The 27,504-nt window shown below is 40.3% G+C and overlaps 1 protein-coding gene across 1 annotated transcript in view; it reads left to right on the top strand.

Annotated features, from left to right (window-relative positions):
* The window catches only part of CNTNAP5 (contactin associated protein family member 5), an 886,665-nt gene that overhangs the window by 620,548 nt on the left and 238,613 nt on the right, over window positions 1-27,504 (top strand). The gene's annotated exons all lie outside the window — the stretch shown is intronic.

Here is a 27,504-nt window from a genome sequence, read left to right as displayed (position 1 = left end):
AACTCTTCCAAACTTTGCATAAATATAATTATCTTAGCATGGCCTTCACTATTCACCCTATTAAAAATTGCAACTCTTTCTGGTCCCAACACTCTCTAGGCCCTTTTTCTTATTTTATTTTTCTTCAGTGCTGATTTTTACATGCTATAATTTACGTATGCATGTTAGATAAGGCAGAGATTAGTGGTTTTTAATGTACTGTCGTATTTCCCAAGCCCAGATCCAACCTGCTGCAGAGGATATACTTCAAATACCTGTAAACAGAAGACTGGTTCTTTCTGTGGACAAGTTGTCTTCACCTGGTACTTACTTCATCACTGCTGAAATTAGCAGCATAATGATCACTGTCAAACAATATTAAGAAAGTTTCTACCTCCTCTTGGTGCTAAGTTAAGTTTAGCTATAGAAGCACATATCGGGGATTTTCAAGACAATTTTGATTTAAAAATAAGTTTATTAGAAAATGTAAACCAATTTCTGTCTCAAAAAAATAAAAACATGTTCAAAAGAAGCAGCAATTCTGCATTGCTACGTCAGTTTTGCTTATGAGCTGCGCTTGTGACCGTTTCAGCGCCTTGCCTTTTCTGAACCACAGTTTACTCATCCGTAAAATTCAATTGTTGTGAGGGTTAAAGAAAATCATTCCTGAGAGGTCTCTCACCCAGTGAAATGGTGAACTGTGTGCTTATTTTATTTGCTAATAAGCCAGACACAGATGACTTTAAATGGTAGCTGTTTTAAGGAGCATAGAGCTTATGAGTAATAATAACCATGTTGTCTTAGTTGAACAATTGGTATACTCACTGCGAAAGCACAGAATCATCTTAGAAAGATTAACACATGCTGAGAATACACTTTCTGAATGGATGGAATTCAATTATTACAACAGTGGGAATCGTACTGACGATGATGATGATCAAAATGAACAGTACTTAGTTAAGAATCTGCAATTCCTGATAGGATAGTAGCAGTGCAGTAGTAAGGCAATGTCATGATCAATGTGAAGGTATTATTTACATTTTTTCTGCTTTTAAGCCTGATTTCCTGAATATTTACATGGTACTATTTGAAATAGGTTTTGCTTTTTGGGATATGCTTGTATATAAAATAAAGTTTCTACCAAGATAATAAAAATGTTATACACTGATTGAATACCCACAGTGTACTAAAAATCAGGCTAATTGTTTTGTGCATTAGATAATTTAATGATCACATACACTTTTTATTTTATTTTATACTAGAGGCCCTATGCACGAAGATTCCCCTGGCTGCCAACCCAGAGCCGCCTTTCCACCTTCCCATGCTACCCAAAGGCCCAGTGCCTCCCACCCCGCCCCCGGCCACTCGGCGCCTGTGTATGCAAATTAATCCTCCATCTCTGTTGGGTTAGTTTGCATACTCACTCCTGATTGGCTGGTGGGCATCATGAAGGTATGGTCAATTTTCATCTTACTCTTTTATTAGTGTATATAGAAGCACCTGAGGCACAGAGAGAATCAGGAATTCCTGCAGTCAGAGAGCTAAAGTAGGAAAAAGTAGAGCTTGAACTCAGTTATTTTTCTGATTTCAAAGACCAAAATTATCTTCACAATGATGAGGTGCTGATGTTTTTTTACAAGTTTATTGTTATAGTAGGGGTCCAATGCACGAATTCATGCACCTTGAAAGGATCTGTGGACCACAAGGCTGTGGTGGGAACAGGGGTGGGTCTTGGCCCATCCTCTGTGGCCCCGCCCAGCCCCTCCCACCATGGCCCCCGGTTCAGTCCCCTGTCTGCTGGCAGCCCTGCTCCTGCTGCCACTGGTTCCATGCGCTGATGGCATGGAGCGATTAGGGCCAGTGCCAGCAGCAGGTATGAGTGCTGGGGTGACCGCCGCGTGCGGGAGTAAAGAATTTTCAGTAACCACCAGAGGCTCGCCAGATGACAGTGACCAGCGCCCCACCTTGGTCTGGTGCCCCCGCTCACCTGCTCCACCAACCTGCCATGGCCAATGCCTGCCATGTTCTGCGCGCACCCCCTAGTGGTCAGCACACGTCATAGTGACCGGTTGTTCGGTTCTTCAGTTCTTCAGTTGTTCTGACATTCGGTCTATTTGCATATTAGGGTTTTATATATATAGATATTTAACATATCACAAAATTTCATTCAAAGTCTATAGTTTGTGGTTTTGGATATATTTGCAGTGTCAAATATCCCCACTGTCTAATTTTAGAACATTTTTAACATTCCCCAAATAATACCTCCTATGTATTTGCAGTCATTCCCCATTCTGGCTCCTCACCTGTCCTGTCTCCCACAATGCCACATCCCAGGCAAATAATCATCTACTTCAGTATTACATATTTTTCTATTGTAGACATTACACACAAGTGTAATTATATAATATGTGGTCTTTCTAACTGCATATGTTTACTTAGCATAATGTTTTTAAAAATTCATCATATCAGTATATTAGCTGTGCTAGTCTTAATTAATATTCCAGTATATGAATATACCACATTTTTTATTCTTTCATCAGTTTATGGGCATTTTAAGTTGTTTCCATATTCTTGTCTATTGTTCAAAATGTTGCTATAAAAATCAATACACAATTTTTGGGTTGAAATGGGTTTTCCTTTCTTATGGATACATATTGGAGAGTGGAATAACTGGATCATATGAAAAGTCTATATTTAACATTTTGAGGAACTTTAAAAAGATTTTTTCAAAGTGGCCTTACCATTTTATAGTCCCCTCAGTAGTATATGAGGATCCCAATTTCAATACATCTTTGCCAACACTTATTATTGTCTTTCTTATTTTAGCCAATTGAATGGGTATGAAGTGGTATCTAATTGTGACTTTGTAATTTTCCTAATGACAAATGTTGCTGATCACCTTTTCGTGCTGATTTGAATTGCTTATATCTTCTTTAGAGAAATGTCTATTAAAATGATGTACCCATCCTTAAAAAGAATTTTCTTTTTATTATTGACTAGAGGCCCAGTGCATGAAATTCATGCACTGGAGTGAGGGGGGTCCCCTCAGCCCAGCCTGCGCCCTCTTGCAGTCCAGGATCCCTCTCACAGTCTGGGACCCCTCGCTCCTTACCACTCACCTGCTTGCTGCTCCTTAGCGCTTCCTCGGAGTCAAGAGAGGCTCCCGCCACTGCTGCTGCATTTGCCATCCGTGAGCCCTGCTTCTGGCTTAGAGGTGCTCCCCCTGTTGGATTGCACTGACAACCAGGGGGCAGCTCCTGCGTTGAGCATCTGCCCCCTAGTGGTCAATGTGCATCATAGCTACCGGTCGTTCTGCCTTTTGGTCAATTTACACATTAGGGTTTTATTATATAGGATTTTTAGGTTTTATTATATATTCTGACAATATTCTCTTATCAGATAAATAATTTTAAAATATTTTCTCTTATTCTATGGGATGTCTTTTCACTTCTTGATGATATGTAACCTTCAATACTCAATTTTTTGAATTTAGATACAATTTACCTATCTTGCTCTTCTGTCTCTTGTGATTTTGGTGTTACATGTAGGAAACCATTACTTACCTCAAGGTCACAAAGATTTATTCCTATGTTTTTTCCAGAGCTTTTATATTTTTAGCTCTTTCATATATAGATTTAATTTGAATTAATTTTTGTTTTTGGTGTGAGGAGGTATTCAATGTCATTGTTTTGCTTATAATATAAAATTGAATCAGAACCATTTGTTTAGAAGACTAATCTTTACTATTAAGTGGTCTTGGCACCCTTGTTAAAATTATATGAACACTAGAGGCCCGGTGCACGAAATTTATGCACGGGGGGGGGGAGTGTCCCTCAGCCCAGCCTGCACCCTTTCCAATCTGGGACCCCTCAAGGGATGTCCGACTGCCCTTAAACAGACAGTCGGACATCCCTATCACAATCCAGTACTGTTGGCTCCCAACTGCTTGCCTGCCTGCCTTCCTGATTGCCCCTAACTGCTTCTGCCTGCCAGCCTGATCATCCCCTAACCACTCCCCTGCCAGCCTGATTGATGTCTAACTGCTCCCCTGTCAGCCTGTTTGCCCCTAACTGCCCCCCCCCCCTGCAGGCCTGGTCACCCCCAACTGCTCTCCCCTGCAGGCCTGGGTCCCCCCCAACTGCCCTTCCTACAGGCCCGGTCATCCCCAACTTCCCACCTCTGCCGGCCTGGTCACCCCTAACTACCCTCTCCTGCAGGCTTGATCGCCCTCAACTGCGCTCCCTTGCAGTCTTGGTCCCTCCCAACTGCCCTCCCCTGCTGACCTGATCACCCACAACTGCCCTCCCTTTCAGGCCTGGTCACTCCCAACTGTCCTCCCTTGCTGGCCATCTTGTGGTGGCCATCTTGTGTCCACATGGGGGCAGGATCTTTGACCACATGGGGGCAGCCATCTTGTGTGTTGGAGTGATGGTCAATCTGCATATTACTCTTTTATTAGATAGGATAGAGGCCTGGTGCATGGGTGGGGGCCAGCTGGTTTGCCCTGGTATCTGGGGTTTATTTATCTTCTACAATTGAAACTTTGTAGCCTGGAGCAGAGCCAAGCCTTCTGCTTGCTCCGTGGAGGCAGCCATTTCTTTTGGGATTTATGTATCTTCTATAATTGAAACTTTGTAGCCTTAAGCAAGGCCTAGGCCAGCCAGGGTGTGTGGAAAGCTTGGCTTCCACCATCGCCAGGGAAACGCGAGACCCCCTCCTGCTCTCTGTGGCCGTAGCCATCTTGGTTGGGTTTATTTGCATATTCGCTCCTGATTGGCTGGTGGGCATGGCTTGTGGGTGTAGCAGAGTGATGGTTAAATTGCATATTACTCTTTTATTAGATAGGATAAATTTGAGGGTTTATTTCTGGACTCAGACTTATATTACTTATGTATTTCATTGATCTATTTGTTTGTCCTTATTCCAATATCACACTGTCTCAATTACCATGGTGCTGTATTATGTTTTGAATTGACAAGTGTGAGTCCTATAACTTTTAAATTTCTTGTCAGAATAGTTTTGGCTATTATGGGTCCCTTGCATTTCCATGTGAATTTTAGGTTTCATATGACATGACAAGAAAAACTAATTTTGATAGGGCTATGTTGACCTGTAGATCAACTGAAGAGTATTGCCTTCCTACCACATTGTCTTCTGATCTATAAACATGAGGTGTCTATTTATTTAGATCTTCTTTACTTTTTATCCATAATGGTGGTTATTGTACAAATCTTGCAGTTTTTTTGTTAAATTTATTCCTAGGTATTTTTATGCTATATAGATGTTTACTTATTTTTTGATGTATATATATACATATATATATATATATATATATATACACACATATATGTGTATATATATGTGTGTATATATATATATATATATATATATCTTATCTAATAAAAGAGTAATATGCAAATTAACCATCACTCTGCTACACCCAAAAGCCACACACAAGCCACGCCCACCAGCCAATCAGGAGTGAGTATGCAAATTAACCTAACCAAGATGGCTGCGGCCACGGAGAGAGCAGGAAAGCAGGAGGGAGGCTTGGGTTTCCCCGGCAATGGAGGAATCCAAGCTTTCCACACACCCTGGCCAGCCCACTCCAGGCTATAAAGTTTCAATTATAGAAGATAAATAAATCCCAACAAAAATGGCGGTAGCCACGGAGCTGGAGAGAGCAGGAGGCTAGGGTTGCCCCCGGCGATGGAGGAAGCCAAGCTTCTGAAGCCCTGGCCTGCCTTGGCCTCCACTATAAAGTTTTACTTATAGAAGATAAATAAATCCCAACAGAAATGGCTGCTGCCACCGAGCAAGCAGAAGGCTTGGCTCTGCTCCAGGCTACAAAGTTTCAATTGTAGAAGATAAATAAACCCCAGATACCAGGGCCTCCGCTTGGGTCACTGGGGGGCATGGCCAGCCTGCAAACCACCACAGGCCCCTCACCCAGGCCACCCCACACCCCAAGGGAACCCCCACCCTGATCCAGGACACCCTTCAGGGCAAACCAGCTGGCCCCCACCCATGCACCAGGCCTCTATCCTATCTAATAAAAGAGTAATATGCAGATTGACCATCACTCCAACACACAAGATGGCTGCCCCCATGTGGTCAAAGATCCTGCCCCCATGTGGACACAAGATGGCCACCACAAGATGGCCAGCAGGGAAGGGCAGTTGGGAGGGACCAGGCCTGCAAGGGAGGGCAGTTGGGAGTGATCAAGCCTGCAGGGGAGGGCAGTTAGGGGTGACCAGGCCTGCATGGGAGGGCAGTTGGGGGCAAGCAGTCTGGCAGGGGAGCAGTTAGGCATCAATCAGGCTGGCAGGGGAGTGGTTAGGGGGTGATCAGGCTGGCAGGCAGAAGTGGTTAGGGGCAATCAGGAAGGCAGGCAGGTGAGCAGTTGGGAGCCAGCAGTCCTGGATTGTGAGAGGGATGTCTGACCGCCTGTTTAGGCCCAATCTCACCAGGATTAGGCCTAAACGGGCAGTTGGACATCCTTCATGGGGTCCCAGATTGGAGAGGGTGCAGGCTGGGCTGAGGGATTCCCTCTCCCCTGCCCATGCACGAATTTCGTGCACTGGGCCTCTAATATATATATATATATATATATTACTGTATATATTTTTTTCTTAATTTTATTTTTGGATTGTTCATTTCAGGCATATAAAAATAAAATTAGATCTTGTATCTTGGTGCATTTTTTAAAACATAAATTTGTATTGAATTTTTTAGGATCTCCTACATACAAGATTATGTCATCTACAGTGAGAATTTGAATTATTTCTTTCTAAATTAGATGACTTTTAGATAACTTCCGTTCTTAATTGCCCCGGATGGAATCTCTAATACAATGTTGACTAGAAATAATAAAAGTGGACATTCTTGATTTGTTTTTGAACTTAGGAGGAAATTATTCAGTCTTTCTCTACCATGTACTCTATACAGTAGGCATTATATAAGTATCAGTTATAGGTTTAGAAAATTTTCTTCTAATTTTAGTGTTTTGTTTTGTTTTTAATCTTTAAAAGATGTTGGGTTTTGCAAAGTGTTTTTTTCTCATTTTATTTAGATGATCATTAGTTTTTTATTTTATTAATATTGTGCATGACATTGATTTTATATGTAGCACCAAAGAATTTGTCATGTTGTATAATCCTTTTATATGTTTATAGTATTGTGTATTTTCTGCATCAATATTCATCAGTGATATTGTTCTGTATGATTAATTTGTTTGATTTTCATATCAGAGTAACAGTGGCCTCATAGAATGGATTGGGAAGTTTCCCCCTATTCTATTTTTTTGGATAAGTTTGAAAAGGATTGAAATTAATTCTTCTTTAAACACTTGGCACAAATCGCTAGTAAAGTCATCTGTTCCAGTGCTTGTGTGTGTGTTGAGAGTGAGGGGCAGGGGGAGTTGGCAGACAGGGGATGTTTTATATCAGTAACTCAATATCTTCACTTATAAGTCAGTTCAAATCTAATTTTTTGAGTCAGTTTTAGTAACTTGTTTGTTTCTAGGATATTTTTTCCATCTTATCTAGGCTACCTAATCTGTTTCTATATAATTTTTCATAGTATTCCATTATTATCCTATATATTTCCATAAGTTCAGTAATGATATACTTTATTACATTTCTAATTGTAGTAATTTCAGACTTCTGTGTGTTTTTTTTTTTTTTTGGTGCTCAATATAGCTAAAGTTTTTCCAAATGAGTTAATAATTTCAAAGAATCATTTGTTTTATTTATTTTTTCTACCATTTGCTATCATTTCACTTGATCATGTTCTAATACTTATTATGTTATTTTTCTAGTAGATTTTGTTTCAGTTCATTCTTTTGTTAGTGTATTAAAAGTTATAAAGTAAGGTTGTTCATTGAACTATTTTTTAATATAATAATTTATAGCTATGGATTTTCCTCTACAGCAGCTTTAGCTCTATACCATACATTTTTTGTTGTTGTTGTTGTTGTTGTTTGTTTTTTTTGTTGTTGTTGTTGTTTTTTGTTGTTGTTGTTGTTGTTTTGGTAAGGTGGTTATTGTTTTTATTTGTTTTCATTTACCTCAAATTTTTTATTTCCCTTGTGACTTCTTTTTTGACTAATTGGTTATTTGGGGATTTGTTGCTTAATTTCTACTTTTTAAAATGACTTTCCCCAGTTTAAATGCTGATTTGTAATTTAAATTCAAGATATTTGGGTGACACATTTTGTATGATCAATAATTTAAAATCATCGAGTCTGCTTCATTTCCTAGCATCTGATCTACCCTAGAGAATGTTCCCTGTGTACTTGAGTAGATTATGAACTCTGTCATGGTTGTTGGGTTGTCCCATAAGTCTGCTGGATTTAATAATGAATAGTTTTATTTAAGCCTTTTGCTTTATTGTTGATTTTCTACCTAATTCTATTCATTATTAATACTAGGGTGTTGAATTCTCCAACTATTATTTTTAACTTTTTCCTTCCCAATTACCCATCTATTTATTCAACATGTTTGTGTCTTTGAATATATCATGTGTTTTTTAGACAGTGTATATTGACATCATGTATTTTCATGTCTATTCTCTTATTTTTTGTTTTTATTTCTGCCTTTTAATTGGGTCCCTCGATTTATTTACATTTAATTTAGTTTATGCTACTATATTTGTTCTATTTGTTTATGTCTTATGCCATTTTCCCCAATACTTAATTTCTATCTTTTTAAATTTAGGTATTATCTAGTGTATCTTTTAAACTTCCTGTGATTTTTCTCTTACTGTATTGAGTAATTTTTTTACTTGTTATCCAGGGGGTTGCAAATAGCATCTTAATGCAAAACATTCTAGTTTAGAATAACGCTAACTTAATTTCAATAGCTTATAAAACAAAATGCCTCCTTTAATTTTTTCCTCTTTTGTATTACCTTAGTGATACACATCAAGTATATACATTCAGTGTGGGGCAAAAGTAGGTTTATAGTACCAAGTACATGAGCCTTTGTTCTCGTATCATTACTTATTTTATTGTATTATTTTCCATATGAACAACTGTAAACCCTACTTTTGCTTCACCTGTATTATAGGCTCATGTTTATAGCTTTATATTTATTTATTTATTGATGTATTGTTATTATACTTTTCTTTAATTCTTTAAACATGGATTCTTTTATTTCTTTGAGCATATTTTTGAACATTGATTTAAAGTATTTGTCTAATAAGTCCAACCTTTTGGCTTCCTCACTGACAGTTTTTATTGACTGCTTTATTTTTTTTCTGTTTATGGGACATGATTTTCTGTTTATATTTTGTCATTTTTCTTATAAATTGGACATTTTAGATTATTTAAAGTTAGGAACTCTGAAATTTAGATCTCCTGCCCATAGGTTTTGTTGATGTTGTTCTTCTGTTGTTGTTGATGATGATGATATTTGTTCAATGACTTTAAATTAGTAATCCCAAAAGTCTGCTCCTTTAACTCTGTGTGCCACTGAGGTTTCTGCTCAAATAGCATCGTCTATGCCTAATGATTGGACAGCTTTCCTAAAATGCCCAAATGCTTTTCAGATTGTTGTAAGCCTTTAATTTCAAGAATTGTGAAAAAAAATCATTTTGATACTGTTAGGACTGCAGGGCAATGCAATCCTTAAGGGCCATCTGTAAGCTTCCAGCTGCAGGAGAACAAAGGACGAGGGAAAACTCACTGGACACCAGGACTCAGACCATGTAAGGAATGGAAACTGTCCTGAGGAACCTGGTTGCACACCTGCATTCCCTCCGCATTCCAAGTCCAATCACTCAGTCCCCAGACCCACTGACAAGAGCTTCCTGCCAGTGACTGTGCATCAGGATGAAACTCCAGCTCCTGAGGGCTGCCCCCTTGGCTCAGGGACCTTGCAGCCTTTCCCTTTGGAATTCCCATCCCCCAACCTCTTCCCTTAAATAAAGTAAGTGTTTCCTAAATCACCATTGGAGATGCCCATTCAGCCTGCCCACACACCACCACCCTGTCTGCCTTTCAGACCCTGATGTCATTGCTTTGGCAGAGGAGCAGGGCTTGGCGGTCCTGCCCCACACCCCTGGGAGTGCTTCCCCCAGGGCGGTTCTGCACTCGCTATGAGACTTAATGCTTAGTCTTGTTCAGTTTCATCTGCTGAGATGGTGCTGCCTGGCCCAACAAGGACTCCCAAGGTGTTGGAAGAAACGTAAAAATTATAGCAAAATGAAAACTGCTAAGCAAAGGCCAGGCCAGGAAGCAATGTGCCTGGTTGTTGCAGCCCCCTTGTCTGCCTGCACAGGCTGGATATCTGGCTTTTCTGGGTTCCTTTAATGCTCACTTCTCTTTCCAGCTCTTACTGCCCCAAACTTAACTGTTGCTTCTCTGTTCTTTCACCAGAAAAGGGGCTCCCTCAGGAAGGAGCCGTGTTGGAGAGCCCTCACATCCCATGGCACTTAATAGAAGGAAGGCATCTGGTCAAAGTTTATAAAATAAAGTGAGCTGCATACACAGTCCACTTCAGACTTTCAAACATATGACAGGCAGGGCATGTTAAAATCTCTGCTGAAACCCCTTTAAGGCAGGAAAGCAAATTGTGGGCAATTGAGGATGAATGGCCAGAGGCAAAGTCACCACCAACAGGCAGGCATTGGGAAGGCACAGCAGGAGGCACCTCTCTGGTAAACAATAAAAGAAACCTGGCAAGTGATAGATCTCAGGATCTCAGCCAAGGAGTGGCCCCACCTTCTGGTACACATACCTGGAAAAGCAATGTCTAAGACCCACAAGCCATATCCTTTCCTAACAAGAAGAGCCAGCCACCTCAGTTTTCCATTGCCACTGAAAACAGTCACTACCACAGTTATCACCTCCTCCCTTTTGAATCAAAAGCACTATGCTGATGCCAATAGCACCTGCACGAGGGAGAGAGGGCAGTATTTTTAATCTCTATTTTATAGTTGAGGAAACATGCTGAGGAGCTCTCCTCAAATCATTAATCTAGATAAGTGAAAATGCTCATCCTAGAACCCAGGATTCTGGCTAAAAGTTCCACTTCTTTTATTGTTTCTCTTGAGTTAAAATCAAAGTGCATTTCTTTCTTTTCCTCCCCCCCCCCCTCGATTTTGTAAATTGAATATTAGAAGAGGGGTGAGGAGAGGAACATCCATGTGAGAGCAGAATATCAATCGGCTCTTCCTTACATGCCCCCTACCAGGGATCCAGCGTGCAACCCAGGAATATCCCCTGACTGGAAATTGAAATGGCAGCCCCTTGGTGCACATGGCTATGCCCAACCAACCAAGCCACACCTGCTGGGGCAGAATGCATTTCTTTGCTAATTCCTTTGGGTGCATGGCTTTTTCTATGCTCAGGTGGTTCAATATCCATCCAACTCTACAGCTCTCTCTCCCTCTCTCCATTCTCTCTGCAGTTTGTGGACACACTAGTTTCTACAGTTTTCTAAATTTAAAGTAGTGGCAATCTTATCTTATCCTTAATCGGGTGCTTAACCTGGTTTTCTAGGGGCTACACCTTAGTCAACAATAACTGATCAGAAGATTTCCTTACATACCTTGCCTATATGCCACTCTGTGACAAGGGCTTCTATGGGAAAAGGCACACATTTGAACTTCAGGAATATTAAACAGGCTTGCCATTATTTCCCGCTTGCGCAGGTCCACAAGGTCAGCCAAGTACAAGTGACTGGTGTTTCTTCTTGCCCAGGTCTTTTATGGGATATGCACATCCTTGCCTTTGAGATCACTGGGGACATATAGGAGCTATTTAAAGTCTCTACAGTCTCCTAGTTTGCCCACGTTTCCCATTAAATTCCATGTAAGCTGTTTATTCCAGATGAAATCACAACCTTAAGAGCTGAGATGCTGCCAGCCCTCTGCTGCTGTTTTGGTAATGTCCCAGCATTGACTCCTCTCCTGCCCACCCAGCGGAGCTCCCAGTTCAAGTATATAGTCACCCCCCTGTGAAAGTAGAGATTTCCCAGGAAAATGCAAGTTTAGACAAAATGTTGACTGTGCTCTGAGGGTGGTGTTTTCTTCTTCTGTTTTAATCTTTATTGAAAATATTATAGATGTCCCCCTTTTCCCTTCCCATTGTCCCCCCCCCACCCAGTTCCTGCCCCTCCCCAGGCCTTCACCACCCTATTATTTGTAACCATAGTAATGCATATAAGCATAGAAGATCTTTGGTTAATCTCTTCCCACACCCCCCTCCCTCTGAAATTTGTCAGTCTGTTACATGTTTCCATGTCTTTGGTTTTATTTTATTTATCAGTGTATTTTAATCATTAGATTCCTTGTTCATTTATTTTGCTTTTTAAAGTTAATTGCTGAAAGAATTACCCTTTAAAATTTCATTAATACTGGTTTGGTGGTGATGAACTCCTTTAGTTTTTCTTGTCTGTGAAGCTCTTTATCTGGTCTTCAATTCTAAATGATAGCTTTGCTGGGTAGAGTAATCTTGGTTGTAGGTCCATGCTATTCATCACTTTGAGTATTTCTTGCCATTCCATTCTGGCCTGCAAAGTTTCTGTTGAGAAATCAACTGACAGTCGTGTGACCACTCCCTTGTAGGTAGCTAACTGCTTTTCTTTTGCTGTTATTAAGAGTCTCTATTTGCCTTTAACCCTTGGCATTTTAATTATAATGTTTTTTGGGGTGGGCATCTTTGGGTTCCTCATGTTTGGAACTCTTTGCACTTGATGGACTTATAAGTCTATTTCTTTCACCAGGTAGGAAAAGTTTTCTGCCATTATTTCTTCAAATAGGTTTTCAGTATCTTGTTCTCTCACTTCTTCTTCTGACACCCTATAATGTGTGTTTGAAGTTGTCCCAGAGGTTCCTTACACTATGTTCATATTTTTGTATTCTTTTTTCTTTTTGCTCTTCTGATTGGGCAGTTTTTGCTTCCTCATATTCCAAATCACTGATTTGATTCTCAGAATCCTCTACTCCAACGTTGAATCCCTGTAAATTCTTCTTTATTTCAGTTAGTGTATGCTTAATTTCTGACTGGTCCTTTTCCAGTCAGAATGTCTTTGACATTCTCACTAAGATCATTGATGCTCTCATTAAGCCCCTTGAAAGTCTCATGAGGATCCTTGAGTAACCTTATAACCATTGTTTTGAACTCTGTATCCAGTAGTTTGCTTGCTTCCATTTCTTTCATTTGTGACCTGTTTCTTTATCTCCGCAGGCTACTATACTGTGTTTGTTTCTACGTATTGGGGGTAGAGCTGCTATGTCCCCTGGAATCGGTTGAGTGGCCTTGTGTAGTAGGTGTCCTATAGGGTCCAGTGGCTCAGTCTCCCCAGTCACCTGAGCTGGGCACTCTAGGTGTGCCCCTGTGTGGTCTGTGTGCACTGTCTTGTTGTAGTTGATGGAACTCGAGATCTCCCATTGTCTGCAATATCATAAGCTGGGGGCTCCCTGGGTTCTGAGCTGGGGCTGGGGAGAAAGCCAGACCTTCACATCCCCTGTCTTCCTCCAGTAGTTTCACTAGGATGGGTGATTTTCAATTGGTTCTGTGGCTCATGTTAAGTAACAGAATTCTGAAATGGTTGAATAGAGTTGCTTTGCCTGTGTTATTATTGTTTTAGAGAGAAAGTGAGTTTACCAAGGTCCTCACTTGTGCCATTTCAGGAGGTGCTAATTATATACTGTTGAACTTGTGAGAGTGTGGGTTGGGCTTGGACTAAATGGTATCTTGCTACCAGCTACAGAATAGGATATTGGCTAATTAGAGATGTAAAAAAGAGGTTACAAGTGAGTTAGGTACTTAACAATACAAATTGTTTCAATTAGGCTGTAAATATTTGCTTACAAACTATAGTGATCATCATAAATGTTCTCAACTATTAAGATGGTTTTGCAGGTTTTTGCTTCTGCAGGATGATAGGAGTAGTGGTGGCATGTATGTATATGAATGTGTGTGTGTCTGGGGTTTTGTTTTAACTTGAGAACACTTTATTGGGATAAAATCAACTATTTTCCAAAACCGAGAGAATAATCTGGGTGTTTCTGCCAGTTAATATAAATAATTGAGGAGTGTCTGTAAGCAGAGTGTGGCTGAGTTGTGAATATCAACTCTTGGGGGACCAGTGTGCCCCCACGTTTTCCAGAACATGATGTAGATGGCACTGTAGACTACTTGGTCATTCCATCATAGGTTTCAAACAGGGAGGGAGAATACAAAGTATCTTCTAATAATTTCACTATGTTTCTGTTTTGTTTCATTAATCACCAGAAATAAGGGAATGTGTGTGTCTTTTTTCATCTTAAATTCAATGCTTCCCATTGAATTCTATACACACTAGGTTATACATCTACTATATTTGTCTTTCTAACATTTCCATGATAGAAGAGAAAAAAAATAGCCCACTTGTCAATCCTCCGAAATATTAGGCAAGTAACATTTAATGATTGACAAATCACCTTACTCTGTAGAGTACATAATCACCTTATCTGCATGATGCCACTGAGGAGGTAGTATGTTGTGGAATGCTTCCCTCGGCAATTCATTTAGTCTTTTTGCACAAGGCCTGGGGATCCTTCTAGCCAGATTTTACTTAAGAATGTTGTATTTCCAAAAGAGAAGTTTTATCTTCCTGGGGACAGATCATTTGCAAAATTAATAGGTAAATTAGCAAAGTGACAGCCCATTAGACCCACTGTCATATTTTACAGTCTGGGTAGGGGAAAGGCTAAATGTGTGGACAGAAGCTCCCTGAAATGACAGGAACCATCTGTCTTTTTTGGGGGAATTGTGGCCACTCAATGGAAGCAGGCAAACTGCTGTAACATGGGCCCCCTCCCCTCCTGTTTCAGGGCACATGCAGCAGGGGAACTCTGGGCTTTAAGACCAGAGCTCAGTATCTTAGTTACTAAGTGTGTGCTAAAGTCATTGTATTACAGCAAAACTGCCTGAGCCTCTTTATACTAACCATTTCCTCTTTTATTCAAAAACACAGGTTGAGAACCGCTGCTGTAGAGCCTAAGACGGTCGGAAAACACAGATTATTTACATTACAATTCATTAACAGTAGCAAAATTACAGTTATGAAGTAGCAACGAAAATAATTTTATAGTTGGGGGTCACCACAACATGAGGAACTGTATTAAAGGGTCGCGGCATTAGAAAGGTTGAGAACCACTGATCTATTGAATGCTTGCAGTGTTGAAATTTTAATACCCCCTTCTCTCTACCAAGGTCAGGGTGTAGCCATTGTTTTCTATTTGGAGAGCCAATTCTCTTATATACACTGGAAACTACCGTCTTTCTTCCCAAGAGACTTTTTCTCAAATCTTCACCAGATGATATGTTTTTTATTGATTTTTAGAGAAAGGAAGGGAGTAAGAGAGAGAGAGAAACATTAATTGGTTGCCCCCTGCATGTGCCCTGACTCAGGATCAAACCCTCAACTATCTATGTGCCCTGACAGGGAATTGAACCTGCAACTTATTGGCGTACCAGATGACCCTCCAACCCACTGAGCCACCTGGCCAGGGCTTTCCCCAAGAGACTTTTGGTCATACTGGCTTAAAACCATGGGCTTTGCAATTAGACTGTGTGACCTTGGGTATCTTTTTGTTTTGTTGTGTTGTGTGTGTGTGTTTTGCCTCTTGTTTGAGGCTAACTTCATTAGATGTAAAGTGAGGATAATATCACCTTGCAGGATGCTTTTAGTTGTAGTGATTAAATGAAAATACTTATGCTGATAATAATCATAGATGGCTCTTACTGAACCCTTAGTTTGTACCAGGGAGTGTGCTCAGAGATTTACATACATTATGTTTAATTCTCACAACAAATCTGCATGGTGAGAACTATATTATGTACATCTTGCATTTGGAGAAAAAGCTTTGAGAAGTAAAACAACTAATCCATGGTTGTCAGCAATTAAATGTGGAAATTGACTTCAAACCTATGCTGTCAAAGCCCAGAGCCTTGATCAACCTTTCTGCTGATCACAGGGCATCACTGAGTTGGGAATCAGTAGCACACAGCCGAAGTCACTTCCTTTGCTCTTACTGCCACTTCCACCTTTCACATCTGCCATAGGGATTAAAACTCTATTTGAGTACTTTTCTAGCTAACCTCTGAGGTACACAATCTTCAAAATTGGTTAATATCACTTCTGATCTTCAAAATGTAAATTAATTGAAAGCCAAGGTGCACTTGGATGAAAATTCCCCCCCCGCCCCCCCGCCAGATGCTTCTTTTAATTCTAGCTGCCAAGGTGCAAGGGGTTTGTTTCCCTTTTGCTTCTCAGATAAATTAAAGAAGACACATTATTTCCATTTCCTGTCTGAGATCTCATCTACTTCACTATTTTAGAGGCTGTGCAGAATAAATACGATAAAATGGCTCATTTCTGCTTACACTTTATTTCTTAGTACACACATAGATCATCTCAATCACCTATAGAAATATTTGTGTCAAAGGCTAAGGCAGTTGATAAATTCTTTTTCCTTGTAGGTTATGAGTCTGAATATCCCAGCATCTCTGCATCGAAAGAAAAATAGTTACATTTGGTGTTTGTGATGACTTGAGGTAGTGAAAATATTTTTACTGCCAACAAAAGCAGTTTTATGGTGTTCAATCCTGAATTGCTAAGATCTGGATTTTCAGTAGAGCAAATTGCACTGCTTACAACTGAGTTTTTTAAAAACAAGTGCAATTCATTCTGTAGGCAGTCTTCATTGGCAAGTTTGTGTATATAGTAAATGCCTTTAAAGAGTCTAGAGACACTCGACATCTAAAGTAAGTGTGTGTGGGAGGGGGGGTGGGGGAGGAGGAGCACACGCTGCATTTTGAGTGTCCCTGTAAGAAACAGGTATTGGCACATAAATGGAAATACTGAGCTGGTAAGCAATACAAGGTCCAGCAGTCTCATGTTATAATTCCTCTTCCAGTTCTCATTTTTGCTTTTGTTGCCTTGACTGTTTTTTACTTCTTCCCTATAATTAAATTTTCATTGAAATCAGCTCCACAATCACATTATGAATAACTTACAGTTGTTTTAGAAACAATATGACTTACAGTTGTTTTAGAAACAATATGATGCTATGGGGTATTTGATCTGGGATTTAAATGTTGGTCCATCTAACTCTAAATTGTATTGTTATACACCCTGCATAGAAATTGATGGAAATGGATAGAAACTCTTCTGCTGTTGAAGAGAGATGGTAGTAGCGGAGGGTAGAATCAATTCAGTATTTTATTTATTAATGGCTTACTTTGTGCATAGCACTCAACTAAGTGCCTACAGCCTGTGAGAGGCACACAGATACTAAGATGCAGAGGGCCCAATCTCATTGTTTAAGAAACTAAACATATTTTAGTGGAATGGGGGTAGGGCAGGAAGTATGAACTCAAGAAACACCTGAAGAACAACTTGGCACCCACGTGAGGAGCAGAAACAGCAGCATTGGAAAGCAAAGCGCCCTGAGGACATTCCTAGAACCGTGCGCTGATGAGTGGGAGGCCTGGTGGAGGACTCTGACTTAGTGGATGGATTACATGTTCTCTGAAGATGGCCCACCTACAGAGAGAGAGGGCCTGGGGAGGCGTACACGGAGGGAGCGAGAGAGAGGGAGGGAGAGGCCCGCTTCCCTCCCGGAGCTCAGCCTTTCCAGCATGCCAGTCATCAAGGTCCAGTCAACAGTTCCTTTCACATGTCAGTCATGGGGGTGAAGTTCTCTTGGACATTTCACATTTCCACTTCAGCTGCCATATCATCACAAGTATGAGAAACTCCAAGTGAGACTAGAAAAAGTTTGGTCAGCTGAGATCTGGTCAACCCACAGAATTATGAGAAATAAAATAGTGATTCAAAGCCACTAATGTATGGGTGGCTGGTTATGTGTCAATGGGTAGATGAAACACTGGGACTTGGAAGCCTAGATAAAATCTGTATAAACAGATAGTAATTATAAGCACCAGCACTTATGAGAAGTAAAGTGATATTTGACTTACTATTAATTATTAGTCAAATCATTTAAGATTCTAAATACATTTTCTAAACCAGCAAAGTCCAGTACAACTCACTGCAGTGGTAGAAATGTGTGGCTACACTGTCTCATATGGTGGCCATTTGCCACATCTGGCTATAGAGCATGCAAAATGTAGAGACTGTAAATAAGGAAGTACATTTTTAATTTTGTTTAATTTATTTAAATTTAAACCTAATTAAATAACCTCATGCAGCTATGATAATGAACAGCCTAGCTCTATAGTTTTGGAAGTCTATAACTATGAGTGGTGGATAAATAACCCTTGATATTCTCAGAAGCTGAGTTGATGGGATAGAATTAGCTGATTTGGTGGTGATGTTGCTTCTAGGTTTGTATGTGACTAGCTGGGTGATGAGGGCTGAAGTAGCAGAGGGGAGGAGTACTAAGGTACCAAGAAAAGACTTTCTGGAACTTTGAATGTGGGACATCAGGCTGCAGTGCACATTCGCAATGGCCACACCAGTGCTTCTGTGTGAGGAGCTCAAGCATTGCATTGTAAGAAGGAGCCTGATTGATGGGCACCCGTGCCATTTCTGAACACAGCTCTTCTCTTAGTGAGCATTCCCTTTACCCAGATGTCTGTGCTTAACATTCTCCAGTGCCCTTTCAACATTATCATATTTCAATATGATCATGTACATGTGAAATATTGAAATATATAAACAATGCACTGCTCTGGGAGTTTCACTATGGTTCATGGGTTTCCTTTTCAACCAGAATTACATTTTCCTTAAGTTCATCCTTGAAGTGCTTAGAGAATATTGATGTGTAAAGGTAGCTGGAAATCACAGGAAGCAACTTCTACCTGTAGAAGAATAGTACTGCTGTGCATGGAAACTACTGAGAAACTTGAAGTAACAGACAGGAAGAGCCAGCTGAGTTACAAAAGCCTATCGTGAAAAATAGCTGTTTCCTTTAAAGCATACATTCTGTCCTGTAAATCAATTTCTGATTTTAATGAATGCAGAGAATCACAAATAGTCACTAGTAGCCATGTACTTAAAATTACATATTACAATGTTAGGAAATGTGATGTCTCCTTAGTAAGTTAATTTTCCCCCATTTGCTTATACTGAATTAGACATTTACTTATCAAAATGTGTTTTCAACAAGTGAGCAGTTTGTTCAAGTACATTTTATTAGCACTAATTCTGACCTAATGGGGCCAAATATGTGGAACTGCTGTGTTCATGAAAAGCATGGTGGATCCCTAGTCACACATTCTCTAGACCTTAATTTACCTTGCATACATACATCACTATCTATAAGATACTCACTGCTGAGATCTATCAATTTCTATTTCAAATCCCATATATAACCAAACTCTATATGAGCTGCCAAGAAAAAAAAATCACTCATTGGTCTTTATTTTTTTGAAATGTAATCATAAACAAGACTTTGCAGTGATATTTTAGAATTGGTGGCTTATTTATTTATTTATGTTTATTTAATCAACAAGAATACTGAGGGCCTTGGGGAGGTTTTGAATGGTCCATGGAGCCATGTGACATGGCCTGGCTTCTGCTTTAGAATTCTCAGCCAAATGGAATTGAGGGAAGAGGCTGAGGAGGGAGATAGGACAGGAGCTGGCCTTGCAGTGCAAGTCAGAGATGCTGAGATCCTATCTAGGGCACTGTCAGTAGCTGAGATAGAAGATGAGGCAAATTTCAGGAAATAAGTCAGTAAGCCTGATGACTTTTTGAAAAAAACAAAACAAAACACAAGAGTGCAGGGGAGTTAGGCAAATAGAATGATCTGGAATTCCAGAATAAGTTGTAGAAATTTAGCTTTCTGAAAGAGGTAAATAATAATGCAATTAATTCAATACAAGAGGGGGGTACCCTGCTATGATTGGAAAAGGACGAAGTTTATTTTGGGACATGCATTTAGCTTGTGTTGTATCTTAGGGGGAATTAAAAGCTAAGGTGTGAAGTGTAGAATTGGATGGACCTGTTAAACAATAATGTATTGCCAAACTGATGAAAATCCATTACCCTTAAATAATGGCTCACATCTGAGATTTAATTATCATAGGGTGAACTTATTGGTGCCTCATGAAGAGAAGGTCAATTATCTTACACCCATTGAAAATGTAATATGATAATTCATAGGTAAAGTTAGCTGTGAAACGTTAAAAAATAAAAGGTGGTGAAAATACTAAATTCAGTGGCAATGTACTTTAATAATAGCAAGCAGATAATTACATGTGAGTAATGTTCATACCCGGTAATAAGGAATTCTTAATTAGGTTGGTAATCCTAATTAGATAAATGAACACATCAATCCTTGCCACTCTCCTTTCCTGAAAATATTAATAATAGCAATAATATTTGTTCTTAGCACCAACACTAGTTCCCCTTTGCATCCCACCACACCCAGCTCAGTAACCATTTCTAAAGCCTTTACTCTTTGCTGGGTCTACGTTAACTCCTGGGGCATAATGAGGAGCACTGTTAGGGAGTCGTGGTCTAAAGGAAGAGATGAATCAGTAAGCAAATTAAACAGAATAGTCATTGTTGGGATGGAGGTAGTCACAGGGACCTGCCCTGGGATTAGGTTCTTGAGAGAGATTAAGTCTAAGCAAGTCTGGAAGGATGAGTGGGAATTGGCCAAACTAAGATGAACTCAGAGGATGTATGTGGATTGCAGTGAAGCTGGGCCATTAGCAAAGGCTCTGCAATGCAAAACAACATTGTGTGCATATGTGTGTGTGTGTGTGTGTGTGTGTGTGTGTGTGTGTGTGTGTGTGTGATGCGGAGGGCAGTGGGGCTAGAGGTAGCTGATTATTTCTAGAGTATAGATCAAAAGCCATTTCAGTCCCAATATACAATCTCCATGTTTTTTTATTCTTAGTTAAGTTGGTTTTGCTCTGAACACTCTACTAGAGACTTCTATAAGAAACAAAATTAACATTATTATCCTTTTCTTTTCTATTTTCCTTACTTGTGCCAATTATGGGACAACGAATGTTCACCCTGGCCAGAGAGGAGGAAAATTACGGGAAGCTAACAGGACGTTCTATTGTGTCTTATGCTCTCTCTCTGTTACTGCTCTTTATCTTTATTCATTGGAGACACTATAATTAATGAGTCAACATCACTTCTATAACTTGAAAAAAACAAGAGATGCATTTAATACATGCTTAAAAACTTTATAGTCATCCCTAGTATAAATTCTTGATTCAAATTATAGAAAGAGTAGTCTATATCTGTAAAAAATGTCTGGTCAGTCCAAGGTTCATTATTACAGGCAAAATGATTTAATTATTGAAGGTAAAGTTAATTCTTTGGATTCCTTCAGAATTCCATTTTATTAAAGTGATCATATCTCTATAATAAAGAGTCAGAGTGTAACGACTGATCAGGACCAAAGGCTGACCAAACAGAAGTCAGTGCTGGGTTGCCATGGCGACCCAGTGCTGACTGCTGCAGCTGCAGGCTGGGTGACCCAGCAGTGACTGCTGAGGGGGCTTTGAATCAGGCCCGGAAAGAGACCTGAAGAGAGAAGCAGGGGCTGATCTGTAGCATCTGAGGCAGCTTTTGACCAGCACTTGCCTCTCTCTTTCCCTCCGAGAATGAGAACCAGCAGCCCTGCTTCCATTTCTCTTTGAGCCTCCATCCTGGCTGTTGATCAGCCCTGCCTTTCTGATCAGGCCCTGTTGATAGGCCCAGAGACGCTGAATGGCATAGAAACTGGTCAATCAGAACCAAATCTGGGTCAACTGTGAGGAGGCATTGGCTGCCGAGGAGGCGCAGCTTTTGACGCTGACTGGCATAGAAACTGACCAATTAGAACCAAATTGGCCAGCAGAGGAGGGCAGTTTGGGGCTAGATCAGGCTGGCAGGGGAGGGCAGTTGGGGGCAAGATCAGGCTGGCAGGGGAGGGCAGTTGGGGGTGAGATCAGGCCAGCAAGGGAGGGCAGTTAGTGGTGATCAGTCAGGCAAAGGCAGTTAAGGGCGATCAGGCAGGCAGGCAGGCAGGTGTGCGGTTAGGAGCCTTTGGTCCCAGATTGTGAGAAGGATGTCCAACTGCCCCCAAGGGGTCCCCATTTGGAGAGGGTGCAGGTTGGGCTGAGGGAACTGCCCCCTCTGTGTATGAATTTTGTGCACCGGGCCACTAGTATTTGTGTTTGCTGTCTCTTCACCCACTCTTCATCACCACTGTTATCCCTCTCCCCCTAAGTTTTCTGAAGCAGTTTCCCCTCACTGAGCAGTACACACACACACACACACACACACACACACGCCTTCAAATGTGTGTTTTTTTCCCCAATTTGTCATCAATTTTTGCCTGTAATACTGTAAAAACATTCACACAGATATCCCTGTCTCATTTCTCGTTTCACCAGTTTCTGTTCTGCAGTGCTGTTTAACATTCTGAAACCCTGCATCTGATCACTGTTCACCTACAGGGTGGATGTAGGGCATCTTCACCTGTCATTCAAGCCTTCCTGACTCTGTTCCCAACTGCACTCTGCAGCTCCTTCCCTAATGTTCATCTCCCATTCCCCTGAGCAGCCATGCTCTTCTAGTCTCCCCACCTTTATATACTGCCTTTCTGTCTAGAACAACCCTATGTCTGGTCCAATATGTCAACCCCTCCTTATTAGTTAAGATTTTGTTTTAATATTATCTCTTCCTCAAAGCCTTCCTTAACATCTCCAGGCAGAATCCCCTGCAGTGTGATCCCATGGTTCTTTGGTTATTCCAATTTCTACACTAGAATGAATTAAGTTGCTGAAATTATTTTCTTTCAGGCCCTTTATTCTCAGATCATGTGAACTTGAAGAGAGAGCCCTGGCTGTCTATGTGTATCCTTGGCATTCTAGCACAGTGACTGGTGCTTATTTAAAATTTAACCATTTTTGGCCCTGGCCATTGTTGTTCAGTTGGTTGGGCATCGCCTGATGCATGGGAAGGTTGCAGGTTTGATGCCTTGTCAGGGCACATGCCCAGGCTTTTAGGAGGCAGCCAAACTATGTTTTGCTATTACATCAATACTTCTCTCTCTCTCCCTCCCTTCTTATGTCTCTAAAAATAAATAAAAATGTACTTAAAAAAACAAAACCTAATGAACTTTAGAGGGGTGGATTCTTCTTTCCTTACACACAGTGGTCCATCTTTTTTTCAGTTTGTCAATAAACTTCCGTAATTTGGTACTTCTGCACGCACCGTTACCTTGCCATACATTATGTGATACATATGATAAGTGCTATGGTAGGTTTTTGTAAAAGGTGCCACCACCAAACCCCCCATTCCTGTGGGTGCATGCTGTTCTTCCCAGAAGGAGACAGCCCCTATGTCTCTTCCCCATAAGGTCAGGCTGCCTGTCCTGTAACTTGCTTTCACCATGTAACTTTGTGCAAGTTCTCTGTCTGGGCATGAGGTGTTGTGGAAGCTTCTACTTCTGTGCTGGGATCTCCCTAACTTCCAGGTAATCAGTGGGAGCTGGACTGCTGAGTGACAGGAGACACATGAAGAGGGACAGGAAGGTCCCATCTGTTTCAAGGACCCCAGTTGAGGTGCCCAACATGTGAGTTATGCTTTTTGACATGTTCCAGCCCAAGCCAAGCTCCCTGGTTAGTATTGTCACAGCCACATGTAAAGGGCAGCCCAGAAAACTGTTAGAAATAACAAATTGTCATTTCTGCAAAGGTCCTTGCTTACTTTGTAAATGAAGTTGATTGGAACGCAGACACACTGTGTGTTTATACATTGCCTATTGCTGCTTTTCCCTAGCAGGACAGAGTTAGTAGTTATGACTGAGACAATCCAGCTTTCAAAGTCTAAATAAATATGTTATCTGGTCCTTTACAGGAAAATGTGGGGACCCCTTATTTATTTATTTTTTAATTTTAATTTTTTTGGTGTTTTTTGTAGCAGCTTAAAACAAGACATATTTATTCCATCACTTACTTTCTGAGGGTTAGGGGTTAGGAACATTTAAGTTGGGTGGCTGTGGCCTGTGTCATCTGAAAGCTTGACCAGGGCTGGAGGGGATCTTCTTTTAAGGCATCCAGTTTGGAAAAGTTCACTAAGCAGTACAGAAATGCATGTAGGCAGATATCAGCTGACCTCTGGAGGGGTAAAAGATACAGATAGATGTCACAGGTGATATGATTTAGAGGTAAGGCCTTGAGGTATAAGTGTTGGTACAAAAAAACTACTTTTTAAAAATCAATACATTTTTTCTATTTTAGATATTTTTCTTTTCCTTTCTTACTAACATTGGAAAATGTAATATTAGCACAGACTGAGAGAAAATAAGAAAAAATATTCCAAAGTTGTGTGCAGTTGATGAGATTAAGGTCGGTTAAGATACCATCTTCTGACATTACTCACAGGAACCCAAGAATAAACTGCCCAGAAGCCAGGGGTTGGCTCCAATGGTCTCTGAAGAACGTCCTGGCTGATGAATAGCCCTCTTTTCAGTTTAGCTTCTCTTACTTGCTCTCAGCCCTTCCTGGTGATTCCCCAAAGGGGACATCCATCTGGACTTTTGAAATCAGATAGAGGATTTTTTCTAGGACACATCTTTTCGCAGAGTTCTGAAATTCGTCACAGACAAATTGTCAGTATGGGAAGAAGGCCACGTGTGACAGTTTCAGGGACATGCTTTGTGGCCTTCCATAGTTACAGGTTCAAATCCCGGCTTCATTGATAACTTGCTATTTGTACTTGGACAACAAACTTTAACCTCTCTGTGCGTTACCTCTCTATAAAGTAGGGACAAATTGGAAACATAGTTGGCATATAATAAATTCATATTTGTGCTTTTTATATTGAAAATAGACAAGTATCACATGATCTCACTTATATGTGGAATCTAATGAATAAAATAAACTGATGAACAAAATAGATCCAGAGGAATGAATGCATGGAACAGACTGACGAATCTCAGAGGGAAATGTATTATATGCCAACTATATTTCCAAGCAGAGGAGGGGAGGGAAGAGATTAACCAAAGAACTTATAAGCATATATGCATAGCCTATGGACACAGACAATAGTGCTGTGAAGACCTGGGGAGGGGCAGGAGCAGGGTGGAGGTGGTCAATGGAGGGAAAAAGGGTGACATCTGAAATACTTTCAACAGTAAGGATTATGTATATATATTTTTCACTATGCTCAGAGCTGATCTCATGCAATGTAAAAAAAGAAAAAAATTCCAGGTATATTACTGCTTCTGCAGAATAGTTTAACAATGATAATCTCAAGAATCTATGCCAAGCTCTGATGTTACAAAGATAGAGATTGTAGGTGATAGTATCCTCTTAATTTGAAGAGTCTGAGGTGATAACTGCTGGATCACTGGGACATAGGGCTAGGCTGTATTTTACTCAGTATTTTTTGAACTAAACATGTAAACACCTGACATCCACCCAGTGCTGACCATGTGCTGCATTCTAAGCACTTTCCCTACACGGTGACTTTCCTTCTGACAGTCTATGGAGTCCATGGCTGTGACAAAAATGTTTCATCGTGGGCCCCTCTGGTCCTTACTGTCACATCACAGGCATAGGCAGATCTGTTCTCCATAGGATGAAGCCATTTTTCCCTTCTAGGTATTTTAAAAATTTTGAATTTAATATATAATTTTAAATGAGGTTACATGGCAAACAAAATAAAACTAATATAGGAAAACAAAACCAAGAGATTTATCGGCTGTGATTCATCTCACTGATTCTAATGAGCTGAAGTCCATGTGGGCCAAGGAGCTTTGGCCTCGTTACCGGACCTAGTGAAAGATACTGGCCTGGCCAGGAACAAATGGGAGTTCCTACGACCAACTGTGTGCAGACTTATAGGCTCATTCCATTCTGTCTGAGTGCTGGTTTTTATTGCTGAATTGACACAATTGCACAACTTTCCCTTTCCAGCCTTGAAAAAACCTTTTTTTTCATAAATGAGCACTCCCTGGCCTAGCAAGTAAACAGACTCAGCATTGTGATTTTAAATAATTATTGTTTTGTTTTATTTTTAAGCTTTAGTACTTTTTGTTTTATTGATGTGGCACCAAGTAAGTCGTTTGTCTGCAGACATTAGCTTGTAAATGGCAGGGCTGGGATGGGAAGCCTAGGCAGTCTGCCCAGGAATGCACGCTCCTGTCATCTCACCTGCAGACAGTCAAACACCCAGCACCGGCTTCTCTTCTATAGTGAATGCCAAGCAGTTGGACACCGTTTGGAACAAGCTCATAGTTGTATGGTTTGGAGAAACACTGGTAAGGGCCTTAAATATGAAGATATGACTCATTCACTATAATGCATGTAAACAACATATAGACACATTTTTGTAGTGTCCATGGTAAATATGAAACAGCCTTCCAAAAAAGTATGTATATGTATATATAAGTTTATTATAAATTTACTTATGTAAAAATGCATAGCATACAATTTATAAATAAGAGTAAAAATATATGAGTCTTATTGTACATTTCATGTAGTCATGTGACTCTTACAGAATGTGGATTTTTGCAAATTCTGGCTTTCATAGTCAACCTATGGTTACAATTTGTGAAGGAGTTTAGCTCCAACATGAATATCACTGACATTTTCATTTATGTTAATAAGGAACATGAACGTGAAGCAAAAAGGCAGTTGCGGGAAATGCACTTGTTTGTCAGTGACGTGAGAGGCATTTTGATGAATTAGATAATAATTTTTGAATACTAGTAAAGTATTTGTTCAATTTTTATATTATTTAAATATCATAGCTGCTGCAGGGCACACTTTTCAGATAATTTGTATTGTAGTATTTTCTCCAACACTTTCTGAGATCTAGACAGTTGGTGAGATGGTCTGTGGTGCTTGCCAGCTCCCGTGATGTGACTGTGTCACCGCTGCTGATTCCAGGCCACTGGCCAGCAGGAGGGTGGAGCTGGGGGAGACTCGAGAGCACAGGTTCTGTGGCATTCCAGTCCCGCAGTCACAGAGACAAAAATAACCTCAGAAGATAGATGACTGTGAAATGCAGGAAAACAACTGAGAAATAATTATGAGTATTCCCTTTGTTTTTAGTAATATGGTTTATTGATTGTTAGCTTATATCATTTTATTTCATTTTTTATTTTAAGAATTAACTTTTTTTTATTTTTTAAAGCTGTTCCCTTTCTCTTTTTTTATTTTTTAAAAATATCTTTATTGTTGAAAGTATTACATATGCCCCCTTTTTCCCCAACAACCTCTTCTAACCCTCTCTCCCTCTCCCCCCAGGCCTTTACCACCCTCTTATTTGTGTCCATGAATTAAGCATATATGCATACAAGTTCTTTAGTTGATCTCTTCCCACCCACCCACCGTCCCCCACCTTCCCTCTGAGATTCCATAGTATTTTTCATGGTTCTATGCCTCTGTACCTATTTTGTTCATTAGTTTATTTTGTTCATTAAATTCCACATGAGTGAGATCATGAAATACTTGTCTTTCTCTGACTGGCTTATTTCACTAAACATATGTTCTCCAGGTCCCTCCATGCTGTTTCAAAGAGTAAGAGATCCTTCTTTTTTATTGCT

The sequence above is a fragment of the Plecotus auritus genome (genome assembly GCF_963455305.1).
Source record: "Plecotus auritus genome assembly, chromosome: 5".
In the NCBI taxonomy this organism is placed as follows: Eukaryota; Metazoa; Chordata; class Mammalia; order Chiroptera; family Vespertilionidae; genus Plecotus; species Plecotus auritus.
Note: the sequence above shows the minus strand (reverse complement) of the source record. Positions and strands in the feature narration are given on the sequence as shown.